The sequence below is a fragment of the Centroberyx gerrardi genome, chromosome 4 (genome assembly GCF_048128805.1).
Source record: "Centroberyx gerrardi isolate f3 chromosome 4, fCenGer3.hap1.cur.20231027, whole genome shotgun sequence".
Taxonomy (NCBI): Eukaryota; Metazoa; Chordata; class Actinopteri; order Beryciformes; family Berycidae; genus Centroberyx; species Centroberyx gerrardi.
The window spans coordinates 14,644,341-14,658,713 of record NC_136000.1 but is presented as its reverse complement, the minus strand read 5'-3'; the positions used below and the strand labels follow the sequence as shown (position 1 = coordinate 14,658,713).

Genomic DNA, 14,373 nt, shown 5'->3' with positions numbered 1-14,373 from the left:
ATTTGTTCTTACTGAATAGTGTGCCACCGGAGTTATATAAAAGCGAGAATTCATACTGCTTTGCAGTGATTTTAGTGCAGCTAAAAGACGAAAGCACGGCCTCTTGTGGTTCATGGCTTCCTGGGAAAACCGAAAAATTAACAGAAACACCACTCATACCGTGTTACTTACCACCTGAGCAACCACGTTGTTTATTGTTGTAAGATTGCCTGGGAAGAATAACATTTAATTAGCCTATTATTATTACTGGCCTATAATACTTTTTATTACAATATTATTGTTTATTAGGCTATTATTGATTAAAAGTCAATTATTCAACATTTGCATTATTTCTTTTTAATGCTATCGCCATTTTCTAAAAGCAGTAATAGCCTCTAAATGTCGTGCTTGACAGAGCTAAAGCTACGAGGGTTTCCGGCACAGCGGCCTCTCGTGGCTCCTCGCGGTATTAACCAATAGGAGGGCGTGGGCCAAATCTCTTCACCGGCTGACGTCACACGACAGCGGCTCCTGGAGGAGGCGTGACTTTGTTCTGCTGCAGCGGAGAAATATGACATGGGGATGAGAGAGAGTGAGACAGCGACAGGCTGATAGGAATTAACTGTTCGTCAGAGGTCTGGACTGGAAAACGCTACGATGGGGAGTAATGAGTGAAAAGAGCACGGTAAGACACAGACTGGGGCTTTCTGAAGCGACAGGCCAATGCATGGCTCATTTGATATTGAACACAATACCACTGCAGACAGGTGCACCTGCCTTTAATGCGAGTACGTGCCTCGATGTATTCAACTTGGTAGTGCGTTTCAGGTTCAGTGCGAATACCTTTATTTTTGGTTGAATGCAAATGCATTGATGCCAGATATCTCACCGAGGGTTAGGGATGGAGCCGGAGTCTCGGAGTTGCATACAGCAAACATGGATGTAGTATTGTATGTGTGTGCCTAGGCACAGACCTGTGTGATGTAGGAACATAGCATGTATATGGAGAGCTGAGTAGATTTTGTGATGGCAGCATGTCTTATAAACATGTCTTAGCCTATTGAGGCTGTGTAGCCGTGAAGGCTAAGGTTCTCTATACAGCCATGGAATATTAATCATCATAGTGTATTTTGGGCCGGATGGCTTAACATGTAGATGGTTATGAAATACATATCATATGTTCCATGGAATGTCAGTTATAGCAACCTGACTTTTGGCTATCTATTCAACCCAAAATGTAGCTTACTGTAAGTGCAAATTACACAGTCTGGTTTAATTTTTGTGGCTATTTATGTTTATATTGTTGTTCCCTGTTTCACATGCAATCATACAACTACACCTGATCATGAGTCCACTAATTAATTACTACAGTATATTCAGTGAACTTCATGTTCCCTGACATAGGCCTACATCATAATACCTTCAAGCTATCATTAATATCCAGCTTATGTTCATGCTGTGTATAACACCAGTGTAATAAACACTGCCCACATTGTATAGCCACAGTTTCCTGCTGCTCAACTGCAAGACAATGGATCAGATCAGATCAACTTGTTTGTGTCTGTATGCAATAGAGCAGCCTAACTTATTCAGGCCCCTGCTCTCCCTGTGCGAATTCATTAGTTGGGTTTGTGAGATGGGCAGTTGACAGCAGTGGAGTCTGATTTGGAGACAGATAGAACAATCAGGGCAGAGCTACAAAGCAGATTCCCCGGCTGCCAGGCCGGGCCGGGCCATGCCAGCACCACAGAGGGCTTCAGTGCACCGGGGCACTGGGGAGAGGGCGCTTGGCACCTGATCAGTTACCACAGTGAATTCTGTTCCTGTCACTGGCATTTAGCTCCAGAAAAGCAGAGCAGAGATGACGGTTGTTGTTGAACTCAGTTGGGCTTTCATGTCACTGTGGCAGCGCCGCTGTATCAAACTGCTCCTCGACTGATACAAAATGACATTCCTTTGCAAACATCTGTGCCAATTGCCCACTGCCTACTTCAAAAACCTTTGCAGAGAAATTACCCTCATACGCTGTCATTATAAAGATGCTTTGATTGCTTTATGGTAAAAAAAAAAAATGCTTTCACTTCACACTTAAGATGTACCAGCAGACTCAGCAGTGGATCTGTTTTCCCACTGGAATCATTAGACAGGAATCTAAGAGAACAATCAAAAGAAACCCATCTTGTGGCTCCTGAAAAGGACCTGGAAAGGGGCCTAAAATGTACCGTTGCCTTTCAAAAGAATTCCATCTCTCCCTGCCCGATTCCCCCAAAGTTTAGTCCTTGAGAGGAGATGAAATGAGTCAAGTGGCCCATGGCAATCATGACCCAATCACTGCACAGCTTTGAAGTGGGCCCTGTTCTTCAGACATCTCCACAGGTGGGGAAGCAATGTTAAGTGTTCTGTCTGCAGGCGGAGGGAGGTCAGCTAGAGGCCATGGAGGCAGCGAGAGGGGCTCCTTTCACGCACATGAAAATAGGGGAGGGTGGAAGAGATAATGATTAGTTCACCTTTCCAGTCTGACTCACTGTGGTCGCCTGTAAGTCTGTGGAGGACATGGGACTTGATGGTGGATAGATACTCTTGGGGGATTTTGTCTCAACCCAGTCAGCAAAATCGTTCTCAGATCTGTGTGCAGATGCGAAACGGACCTCCAATTCACAGAGAATTGAAGTTGTAGTTGTAATAAAATCCTTACACTGGTCTATACTTGCACGTAGTGGAGTAGGCTCAACAAGGTGAATGCTGGGAGATGTCTTTTGACAGAAATATGAGCTGTTATTTGAATGTAAAGATAGGATATAATGGTGTTTTCTTGCAAAGCTAGAGCTTGTTTAACCCCTTGTATTTGTCAGATTTTGGTGTCTGAATTGCTGAAGAGGTATGGGATCCCACATGGTTTATGACAAGGGGGGCTGAACTGGTCATAGCATAATCTAGACCATTATTTGACACTCTGGGGTCAAGCTGTTGAATCCAGAGATCCAAGATGCTGAAGCCAAAATATACTGGCCTAAAACACAACTGAAAGGCAGTAGATATGCTTTTCTCTGTAGAGTGCCACTGCATGATTACTTACATTTCAGCAGTCATTATCTAGCTTTGAAAAGGAAATGCTCCGCTACATTAGAGCTACATGAACTATCATCGCCAAGTGTCTATTTGACTGAAGTTGATGACATTATAATTGCAAGGTTTTGTGCCTGAATATATATTCAGAAAAGTTTATCATTGTAATTAGTTTTTACGAACTACTGCCGCTGAAGAGCTGGAAACTGGAGTTTGAAGTACATTGTTACAACATGCATCATTGTGGAAAGTGTGAGATTGCACAGAAACCTGAAATTTACAGTAATGGCAGAGATCTGTCCTGGTTATTTTCTAAGAAGGTAAAAGAGATTAGAAATGAGGAACTAGCAGTGTGACGCTTGTCAAAGTTCCAGTTAGCTCTATGGTTTTAAGATAGATGACGTTTCTGAGGAATCTTTTCTTGACAACCAAAGCTCGGTTGTTTGTCTTGGTTTTCCTCTCAATTCTCTGACTGTACAGTGTGTGGTGGGCGGTTTCGATGATGTATTTTGAATGTTTTTTGGTTTACAACAGCGGCATATATGCATGTTTTTTTTTTTATAGTCACACATCGTCCCTGGTTGAACTTTCAACACCAATAAGAGAGGGTTATGATTAACGTTGAAAGAATTACACCCTCAGAAAGAGAGACTGAGTGTTGTGTGTGTGTGTGTGTGTGTGTGTGTGTGTGTGTGTGTGTGGGAGAGAGAAAGAGAGAGAGATAGAGAGAGAGAGTCCACTTCCCCCCAATCTTTATCCTAGTGTGACAGAAGCAGCAACAGGAGTTGGATCGTATAGCTCACCAAGAAGATATTCTCTGTGACAGCCATAGACTGTGTGTGTGTGTGTGTGTGTGTGTGTGTGTGTGTGTGTGTGTGTGTGTGTGTGTGTGTGCCCCTCCACCTAATTGCATTTGTGTTGCTCCACTTGTCTGGTGCTGAGTCTGGGAGCAGGCTGGCTGCTGGAGATGTCTGCCATTGTAACACTCTCCCCACAAGGCCCACTGGGCACAACCATCCCCTTTCCTGCCTTGAATCAGGAGAGAACAGCTCCTCAGTCAAACAGAGCGCTGCTGCACAGGATTCCCCTGGTGACTCAATTTACATTCATGCAGGCCCACAGCGTAGGTCATTTTCATTCATTCCCAAAAACAGGTCAGGGCCCCTTTTCTATGCAAAAATTGGCGGTGTTTTGCCGGTATCTCCATTTGGGAGATACCAGCTTATTTCCGTCAAAGAGGATATTAAAAGGCAGGATAGACACAATTCCGAGAAAAAGAAAGCAGTAGCGCTATTGTTCAGATTGCTGTACGTCATTCATTTTCTTAAACAGAGAAAAATGCTCCGCTGGCTCTTCTCAATGTCACTGGCCTTTGTTTCATCTCCACTCCATCAGCACAGCACATCTCAAGTGTTAAATTAAACCCATTCATGCAACGTTGCCGAGGTCATTTGCCCTTTCTTCCGGCTCTTGTAAAATTTCTCCCATCTTCTTTTTTTCCCGTCTGGTGACTTAAAAGATGAGGAAGGAAGAGTTCTGGGAAGCTGTGACTCAACCTGCGGGTCAGGAAGGACAGTACATTTCGTAACCTTTATTTATTCATCGAAGGTTTGCAGAGAACACGTGTTCGTTTTCAGCAACACCCTCCATTGGCATTCATATAATTGCACATACTCATAAGTAGCTCACTGGAGAAGTTGGGGTACAGGTCTGCACGTGCTTGATTTATTCATCCTGCACCCCCCCCCCCCCCCCCCCCCCCCCCCCCACACACACACACACACACACTGCTTTTGTACGCCTCTCCCACCCACAGCCACAGGTTTGCTTGCTGACCCCCACCCGCTGCCTTAAGATTTAGTCCCATACCTGAACACCCACACTCCATTAAAATCTTATTTAGGGCTTGCTCTACCATTATAGAATGAGTGGATAATATCATACTATTACTGTAAAAGTTATTGTTTCCAACAGTTGTTACAGACAAATGCCTATCAAATAGACAAAGAACAGGATTATGGCTGCAGGTGCAGCTTAAATAAAATGATTAATAATCAAAAGGAATATAACATATTGTGCTACACAGTACTATTATCTCACAAAATAAAAAAATAGAAAATAATATCCCGATCTAAAGAATATACACAAAATAACAGGATATTAATCCTTAGGCTATGTGAATAAATTAACTTATAAAATAAATTATTAAACTAGCCTGTAAAATTAAAAGATGAAACATTAAATAGCAAAAATCCCTTTCAAAATGAATTACACTACAGGCACCATATCATTAAGCTTTTGAACTGTGGGGCTACACATTTTTGCTAGCATTATTATATCACTGCAACATATTTAGTCTATTTCTGAAGTTGTCTGTGGATCAATAGAAGGTCACTCTCTTATGATGGTCTAAGCATGGTGCATCTTTCCCACACACACTGACTGTCCTCTCTGTGCGCACTGGAGCCGGGATGGAGAGAACCTGTCAGGTCAAGTTGTTCAGTTCAGGGAATTGAAATCGGTCAGTTTTCTGATGAGGGTCCAACTTAAAGGACAAATATTCAGCGATTTCTGTGTCCAGGACCCTTGGCTGTGGAGCGGCAGTAGGTCCGTCATCGTCCCAGATGGAAAACAGATGGCATGGGACTCTCCCTGTGGCTGGGGGTTGTTCCTGGACCTGGGTAGTGGGAGTGAATGGGATATGCACCTGATTTTACAATAGTCTGCGTCACCTTGTTGATTACCTTGTTTCACTAACAAAGACCACGCCACTATGAGATGTATTTAGATGGTTTATTGAGGGAAAGAGGGGTCGAGAATGGAGGGATGAAACAAGGGCCGAGGGTGGAGGGATGAATCAGGGGTCGAGATGAAGGGATGAATCGAGGGGGTCGGATGAATTGGGGTCAATGGTTAGCTCGAGGAACCAGGGAATTGAGACTCGGGGTGGGGGCGCTGTCTCGCTGATGGGGAGTCTTCTTGGCTCCATCATATCCCCCTGTGGTTCCTGTACTGAGAGAGAAGAGCAAGGGGTTGGGGGGAGGGATGAGAGAGCTGAGACTTACGAGAGAGAGAAAAGGTCATGGTTTAGGCGCGTTTAAATAGGGTGGAGCAGGAAATTGAATGTGTGCTTGAGGCGTGGTCCTGTTCCCGAGCTTTAGTTATAATAATAATAATAACTTAATTTAATGTCCTGAGCTATCTGCTGTACATTTTGTGAGGTTGTTTACAGGTTGGGTAGCACTTCACACATATCAAACTGTCCATTCTTTGCTCCCATGTTCACCATATGCTGTCCAATAAGCCCACTCTCAGTGATAATGTCAAAAGACTGAAGGTCTGCATGAACCAATTCAATGAATTTTACAATTGTTTCCGTTTTAGGTAATAGGCTTTGCCCTTTAGCCACTACATATACTGTAATAAGGTTTGCTAGTTAGGTAGCATGGTGGCATAGATTTTCATGTGAGCATAGTTTCCAATTTAGTTTACGTAAAAGCATTGTACTTGTGGTGATGCAGACAGATTCTTTTACCTTTAACTATTTTATTATTCCTGCAGCATCCGTAAGTGACTGTACAAAGTGCCTTGCTGAAGGACACCTCGATCGTAGTTGTTGTGTGAGGGGCGAGTGTTACACATTCAGTTTCTCTGGTCATTGGTAACTACAAAAGTGGTGGACTGGACTGAACCATTAGTGGAAAGCTCACCACAGACCACAACATTCCTGTTGCATAGCCAGAAAACCCTGGGATCTTTTCTTGGAAACCCAAAGATTTTTACGCCTTTTTTCTGCAAGGAGATACAGCAGACACTAAATTAAGAATTAGGTTATTTGATATTACCCTCTCCACCTTCGTGAGTGTGCAGTCATGTGCATGCACAGACACACAATCAGTGTAAAAGGAGTGTACCGTAATACAGGTGTTGTGTGATTTATGATCTAAGGTATAATAGTACTCAAAGTACACTCTTCTAGTGTGTTTATCCTTCTCTATAGTACAGTATAGTATTCTTTTTGTGGGGCTATTGAAATTCTGTTGGTGGAATATGGAAAAATGTACAATATGCAGTTTCAACTGAGTATAATAATAATAATTTCTGCATATCCCATATGGTAGCTGCTTGTTAAAAGAAGAGGAAGCAGCACACTGTACATGATTCTAGATGACAAGACATTGTGCCTTGCACTGTATGCTATTTTCCTATTTTTTTCATCCTGTACAAAGGTACCAAAATGAAATAATCAGGTTGACAAGGGAACATAAAGTACTGTATAACTGCTTATGTGGTTGTGTGTGTGTGTGTGTGTGTGTGTGTGTGTGTGTGCATGGAAACAACGCGTGCTTTTACAAGAGACATCCATTACGCAATCTAATGTATATACATCCTCTGGGCTTGGATGCAGAAAGCAATAATATATGTCCCCAAATATCATTGAGCTGTAGGTGATGATAATAACTCTCACAGACAAAGCCAGTAAATCTGCTGTCATGTGTTGGCAGGAATGTTCCAGGGTTGAGCTACATGTGGGCTTTGAGCTGGCGGGGAAAGTGTGAGTAAGCGAAGGATTCTATAATAGATCATCTGAGTTGAAGCTCAGCTGTGTGTCTGTAGCTGGTGGTTCAACCCTCTTCAGGACACCCTCCCTCAGCACAAACCCAAATAGGCAACACCAGCTGGCTTCAGCGAGTAGGTCTGTTTATCTCACGTGGGATCAGAAGATAAATATTCACATAGCAAGCAGTTCCTTTACGTCACTTCTGAGTAGCTTCCGCCCTCGAAACACCCCTCTCACCGCGTAATTAATATACCTGACACAGGCTGGTAAGTGCGTAATTCATATGCACAACATACTGTTGAGGCCAGGGTTTTTTACATTTCTGTGGCTTTATCTTCTAACCAACTGGAAGCCCAGGAACCTTCTGCCTCGTCACAGCTGTGAGCTTGTGGCGCTCTGCTGGAAAGAACCCAGCCAGGAAAACGAGGTATTGGCCACTATGGAGGGTCTGACATTTTCAGGGGTTACGCTCTTCTCCTGTGCCCCTCAGCGACCAGCTCTCTGTTTGGGTGCGCACACAGCTGAGCTGCAGCTCTGTTCGAACAGAGGGATTGCCTGTAAGGTTAAACTAAAGACATACCAGTCTTAAAATTGCTTCATTAAATGGATTTATTGCATATGTGTTGTGTAAATCCTGACCCCTTCTTTTAGAACTGATATGATATCCAGCCCGTCTTTAAGCCCTTGTGCCTGTAAACCATATTTTTGACTAGTATGGAAGCTACTGTATAATTTCTGTATAATTTCTTGCTCTGATGATGGATTCAAATTTAGATTCAGCTGGCACCTAGCCTGACCTTCTAAATTGATCACAGCCACTGAAAGGATTTCTAGGAACAGGCTTCCCTCAGATAGATATATACCGAACACGCCGCTCATGCTGTCCACTGCAGCGTAAATTGAAATTTGCCTCAAATATTAATGTGATGATGCATTTACTGCAAATTGACAACAACTCTCCATTCCTTTGCATATGCTGTGCTGGCTGTATGCAGCACAGCAATGAGATGTAAAGTGACATTATTGCTTCCAGCAGCATATTTCTCTCAGTATGTGAAGGGCCAATGCACAGAGGCCCGTCTTCTTTAGGTTTAGAGACAGAGAGAGAGTGTATGTCTCTGTGTGTGTGTGTGTGTGTGTGTGCATGTGCGAACACGTGTGTGCATGGCTTCATTACAGAGCTGAGACAGACCCTGTCTAGAGGTCAGGACATGGGAATATTATACTCGCTTTCTGTTGCCTTGAATCCACCAGGAGGAGTTAGTGTTTACATAGTACAGAGGATCCTTCCATCTGCCTGGCTCTTCGTCTCTCCGTCTCTCCGTCTGCCTGTCTGCCTGTCTCCCTCCCCTTCGCTCTCTCTTTCTCTGTCCATTTCTGTCTCCAAGGGGACGTCATACAGACTGACTGATATCTCTCCGGGTGCTTTGAGGTCACAGCAAGGAAATGCGGTGTATGGGACTTGGAGGCAAAGGGAAAGTCCCGCTAGTGAATAGAGCATAATGGAGGGATAAGGGGGACTCGGCACAGTCCCAGGTGGTGACGAGAGAGAGAGAGAGACAGAGAGACAGAGAGATGGAGAGAGAGAGATGGAGCAAAATGGCTTAACTTGATGAGTTGGTGCTTGGTGAAGAGCCCTCTCTGGAATATGTACTTTCAGGGTCTGATTGAGACAGTCATACATTCCACAGGCTGTGTCTATAATATCCCCTTGATGACACACACACACACACACATGCAGATACACACATTTACTCTCACTCTCACACACACATACCCCCTACACACCCCTGGCTAAGCGCTGGTGAGACAGACACACAAACACACACACACACACACACACACACACACAATCACCACAAGTACAAGCTTGCCATTGTGCCTGCAGGAGGAGGAGGGACAGAGATTGAGGCTGACTGATTGATATGAAGGCTGAATAGCAAGTGGTCCTTTCACTCTGCATTGAAATTCACTGATTGAATCTTGTGCTCTCAAGCAAGGACTTTGAAATAGCGGAAGTGCTTAGTTTGTAGTTTGGCGAGACATTATAATATCCCATTACATGAATTTCCCATGCCACTTGAGTGTGCTGTTTTATGAAGCAAGGTAATGGATTATGTTGATTATTCAGTACTGATGCAAGGTGGAAATGATCTGTTTCCCTGGAATTTTGTTAATTTGTTTTTCCATCTTCTCCACAGAAAGGATATTATTACTCAGAGTGGAATGTAACAGTAATTTCCATTGTTGTACTTTGTCGTAATTTTTTCTGTTTCTGTTTTTATTCGCTGAATTACATTAGCCGTAGCAATGGAACAATGTTTAAAACCTGTTGCCTGCTTTTAGTGCTTTCCATCTCTTAGCAGATTAAAGTGTCAAAGCTGGGTCCATTGCTGTTGGAAAAACACACGCATTTTCTTTCTCTGTAGAAAAGCACATTGTCGGACCATAACTGAGAGGGTGGCTTGACATTTTGGTGTGCACAGGCATGTGAATAAGCACTGAATGAGAATGCCATCTTTTATTAGCTGTCTTTTCTGTTTCTGGCAGCCCTTTGTGGAAGCACTTGCTCTGTTGGCTTTGAGATGGGTAAACACACTGAGAGCACAGTGAGTGGTGAACATGTAATAAAGCATGGTGAGTGTTTGTGTGTGCACACGCACGTTTGCATACTCACACACTCGTGCACTCCAGAGGGAGGGGATCATACAGTGTTTATCTACCAGTGTTGGACACAGCAGTTTCAGCCTGTTTGTGCTTGGCCCCACTAACTACAGCTCAGCTCACCCACTGGTGACGAGGCCTCGGCTGGCTTGACAGAGCTGTTTGTTTGAGCCAGAATATAAGACTTTATTCTCTGTGCGAGCGCTTGAAGAATCCAAAACATTCTGTCCAACCGAGGAGGGATCAGACTCCTGGAGGTTCGGTTATCCTAATTTGTCTTTCACCAGCAAGACCACATCTTTTGTGCGACCCTTGCCGGACAGGTCTCTCGCCGCTGTTTTGTAATTTGGGCTCAGGTTTCCTCAGCATTGACTCTGTGTAGCAGCGCTGTCTGCTCTGCTCGGGAGCTGTGGGGTGAGGCAGCCCTCCATATGCAGGATGCATTGAATCAGCCACTGAGACTGGAAGTGTTAGAGTGCCGAGTCACAGAGATAAACTGACTTATTTATAAGCTTTGTTTAATATTGTATTTTGCCTCTTATTGCTACATATGGCATTACGCAAACGTCTGAAGAGGCCTCTTCAGCTGCTAGGCCAAAAGACGACACATTTTATGAAAGCTTGCAGCGATAGAAAAGCAATTAGCCCCAACTGTTTAGTAGCACACCACTTTGACCAGACCTCAGTAAATGAGATTTGTGTGACTGGTACACTGATATTCTGTAAAAGCACAGCCTTACTTTGCCACAAGCATGACAGCCTACACCCAAAATGTTGAGCCTAATGAAGATATGGCTGGTCTCTCCTCTCCTCTCCTCTCCTCTCCTCTCCTCTCCTCTCCTCTCCTCTCCTCTCCTCTCTCCTCTCCTCTCCTCTCCTCTCCTCTCCTGACAGCAGATGGTCTGCCACTGGCAGGTTCAGCAGCAGCTCCCCATGATGTGAGATCCAGTCTTAAAAAAGCAACAATTCATCCACTCCTCTGACTAAACAGCTTTACACTTTGTCAAGTTGAAATGGGGATTGCTTTCGCAGCAGGGCAGGGTGTGACACAACACCTCCCTCGTGACAGTTTGTGGGTTTATTGAGAATTCTGGATCAGTTCGGTGCCGCACGAGAAGACACTGAGTGGGAGATGTTTGTGACATTTTGTTTTAGATTTTTCACTGTTTGTATTGCCTCATGTTTCATTCTTGAAGCTTGCCCTTTTCAGTGTTTCAGTGTTTTCTGTGAAATAATGAGAGCTACAATGTGCCAGGGCTTCCTTGCCCAACTAAACCCTCCTGATTGATAATTGATCAGAGAATATTCAAAAACTTTAAAAAAAATCAAAACTTAAAGTATAATGATATAAATAATATCTGTCTTATGACATAAAAATCCACATTTCTTGTTTATCTCGTTTATATATCGCTTAAGATAAAATACCAGCCAGATTCTTTCTGCATGTTTGAATTATCTTCAGTCCATCTCTTGATTTCTTGAAATCCTTAAATTGTGAGAACCACAATATTTTTATGCTATCACATGCCTGTATTTTCACATCTTTCCTCTTCAAACTCGGCAGTGGAAATTACTTTCAAGTGCAATTTTTCCACCTGAAGGGAAGTCATTTTCATTTTTAGCCCCGCGACAGCAGGGGCTCTATGAGTGGTATTGTCGGCGGGTCGGTCGGTGGGTCGGTCCCTCTGTTCACCACTTTATGGGTCACGTGGCCCGCAGGGAGTTAGATTGCAGACTGTCAAGCGGGAGACTCCCGGCAGAGACGCTTCCACAAAATTAAACGTTGCGGGGCTGTTAGACTTTTAGTCTTGTTAAACCTTTCTTTTATACAAGGAAGACCTTTTTCTCCTCTGTCTCAGACTAAATAAGATTACACTTTGATATGTGTTTTCTAAATATAACATAATATAAAACAAAATAGTTTTTGGCTAAGTGGTCAATCTTATTTAAGAGTGACTCCCACATTTCTTTAATTTTCTCCAGCCTATGCTAGAGTTTGGTACGTGACACAAGCATCATTGTATTTCAGAAATTATAAGCCATCGAATGCCTTTTAGCCTCTTACAGTAAGGGGTTTCATTTGAATAAGAAAACAAAAATTGATTGTTGAAGGTGAGTTAGCTGATTCTAAATATCGGTTTAGAACTGCTAAAAAAAACAGCTATTGGCGATGTACTTTGAATTCCTGGATTTGGTGGTGTATTTTTCATATTCTCATTGGTAACTGGCCAAGCATAGACGATGTGACATCACATCAAGTTATTTCCAGCACAGCTATACAATGGAGTTTAATAGGACACTATTTTTCAACTTGACTCATATTTTGCACCGACGTTCAACAATCATGCAGGGAGAAATCCATCTTAGAAGATACCAATTTCTCCACCAGTGGACAGTGGCCTCAATAGACCATAATGCAATGCAGCCACAAGACACGTTGCACTTTGACAAAGGAGTGCGGTGACAATCAGACACGCCCCAATGGTTATGAACTAGTTGGCTAGAAATATAAAATATGCCCATACGCCCACCTTTGATTGAAAGCAACAAGGTCATGCGTGTTCTCTGGGAGTTGTTGAAAGGAATTGTGGGAAACGTAGGAAATCACTGACTGAAGGAGTAGACGAGGCAGGTTGAGGGAAAGTGGGTACACCAAAAAAGTAAATTATAACACTGCTGGATTGCACTGAACATCACAAATTGGTGATATTTAAAAGTGTAAAGGTATCCAAAGGTGGATTTTTCCTTTAAGGCAACAATATTTCATTGCATGCAGTCCAATTAGAGCACTCAAGTGTACGCTGATGTACTATATATATATATATAGTATATAACCTACGGTAGACATGCATAGCATTTCCAGCCACTTTCCAGTAATGGAGAAGATGTAGTGCAAAGAGTAGAGTAGAAGTGTTTGGAGATTGTACAGTATGTGCACCTCCCACCTGCTGTGTATCTTCCTCGCATGTGGGCGCTCACCGCTCACTATGGAGACAATTGTCTCAGCTACAACCCGTCCTATCACTGAACAATGGGTACATGTACACTATGGAAAAAAATAGTCTCTTACAGCAGTTTTCCACATATTACTGGATATTAACAAAAATTTCAGTGGAAAACATTCAGTTGTGTCCAAGTATAAGAATTATTGGTTGATTGCAAGATGAAATTGATCTTAACAATGGAAATCTGGCCAGTTCTCCACATACTATTAATCTAATAATTCCTATACCTGGACACCATTGAATGTTATTTATTATTTGCTCTGACTTAACAGTAACCAGTGTGCAGACATAGCATTGTCACATGAAGCCGGAAGTGGACGAGTGGTCATATCTCTTTTTCTGGCTCTCAGTTTATTATTTTTTTTATGTTTATGGAGAACCAACTCTCCACTCCGCTGTTTTTTCTTCTACTGTAGCTCTTTGCAGTAAGCTGTGGAGAGGAGGAGATTCACCTTCCTAACCTCTGCACATACAGAGCGATCTGGCTACAGAAAACGTGACACTCAGTAGTGAGCAGTGTTATGTAAAGTGAATCAGAACTTTCCTTGGGGAAAGGCGACCACAGCAATGTACTATGTAAAGGCTGCAAAACAACAGATGTCTGCAAGTTGTCATTATGAAGTCTTTTGTATTTTCTGTTACAATAGGACATTTCACACTTTTTTTCTCTCTCTCTACTGGTGGGTTGGATGTAATAAAAGTCCAAATGGTATTTTATTGAAAAGGAAGCGGTGGGTGGAGTTTGAGGAGCTGCTGTATTAGCATGCATGTATGTAGGCTGGCTTTGCATATAATTATCAAGGTATTTCTCACACAGATAGAGCTGAAAACCACTCTTTGCCATCAACTCTTGCAAGTAAGTTCTATTTATTCATTTGGACAAAGTTTACAAGAGAAGTTTCTCCTTAGAAAACCAAAAATATGCTAATAAAGTGATATTTCCCACAGCCCTTATTCACACGAGACATTTCAGAATCGGTAAAACACCTGAACTGAAGAATTCACACAGGCTTATTGTGCTTGTGTGCACTATGGGTTGTAATTTCCTGTTTTTCACAAGTCTACATGTGAAACTTGATTGACTAGTTGAATTTATAA

At 42.9% G+C, this 14,373-nt stretch overlaps 1 protein-coding gene across 1 annotated transcript in view; it reads left to right on the top strand.

The window, feature by feature from the left end:
• Positions 1-547: 547 nt before the first annotated feature.
• otud7a (OTU deubiquitinase 7A) overlaps positions 548-14,373 on the top strand; it is a 38,131-nt gene continuing 24,305 nt past the window's right edge. Inside the window, exon 1 of the mRNA XM_071896480.2 lies at positions 548-664. The gene's annotated coding sequence lies outside the window, so the exon portion shown is untranslated. The remainder of the gene's footprint in view (positions 665-14,373) is intronic.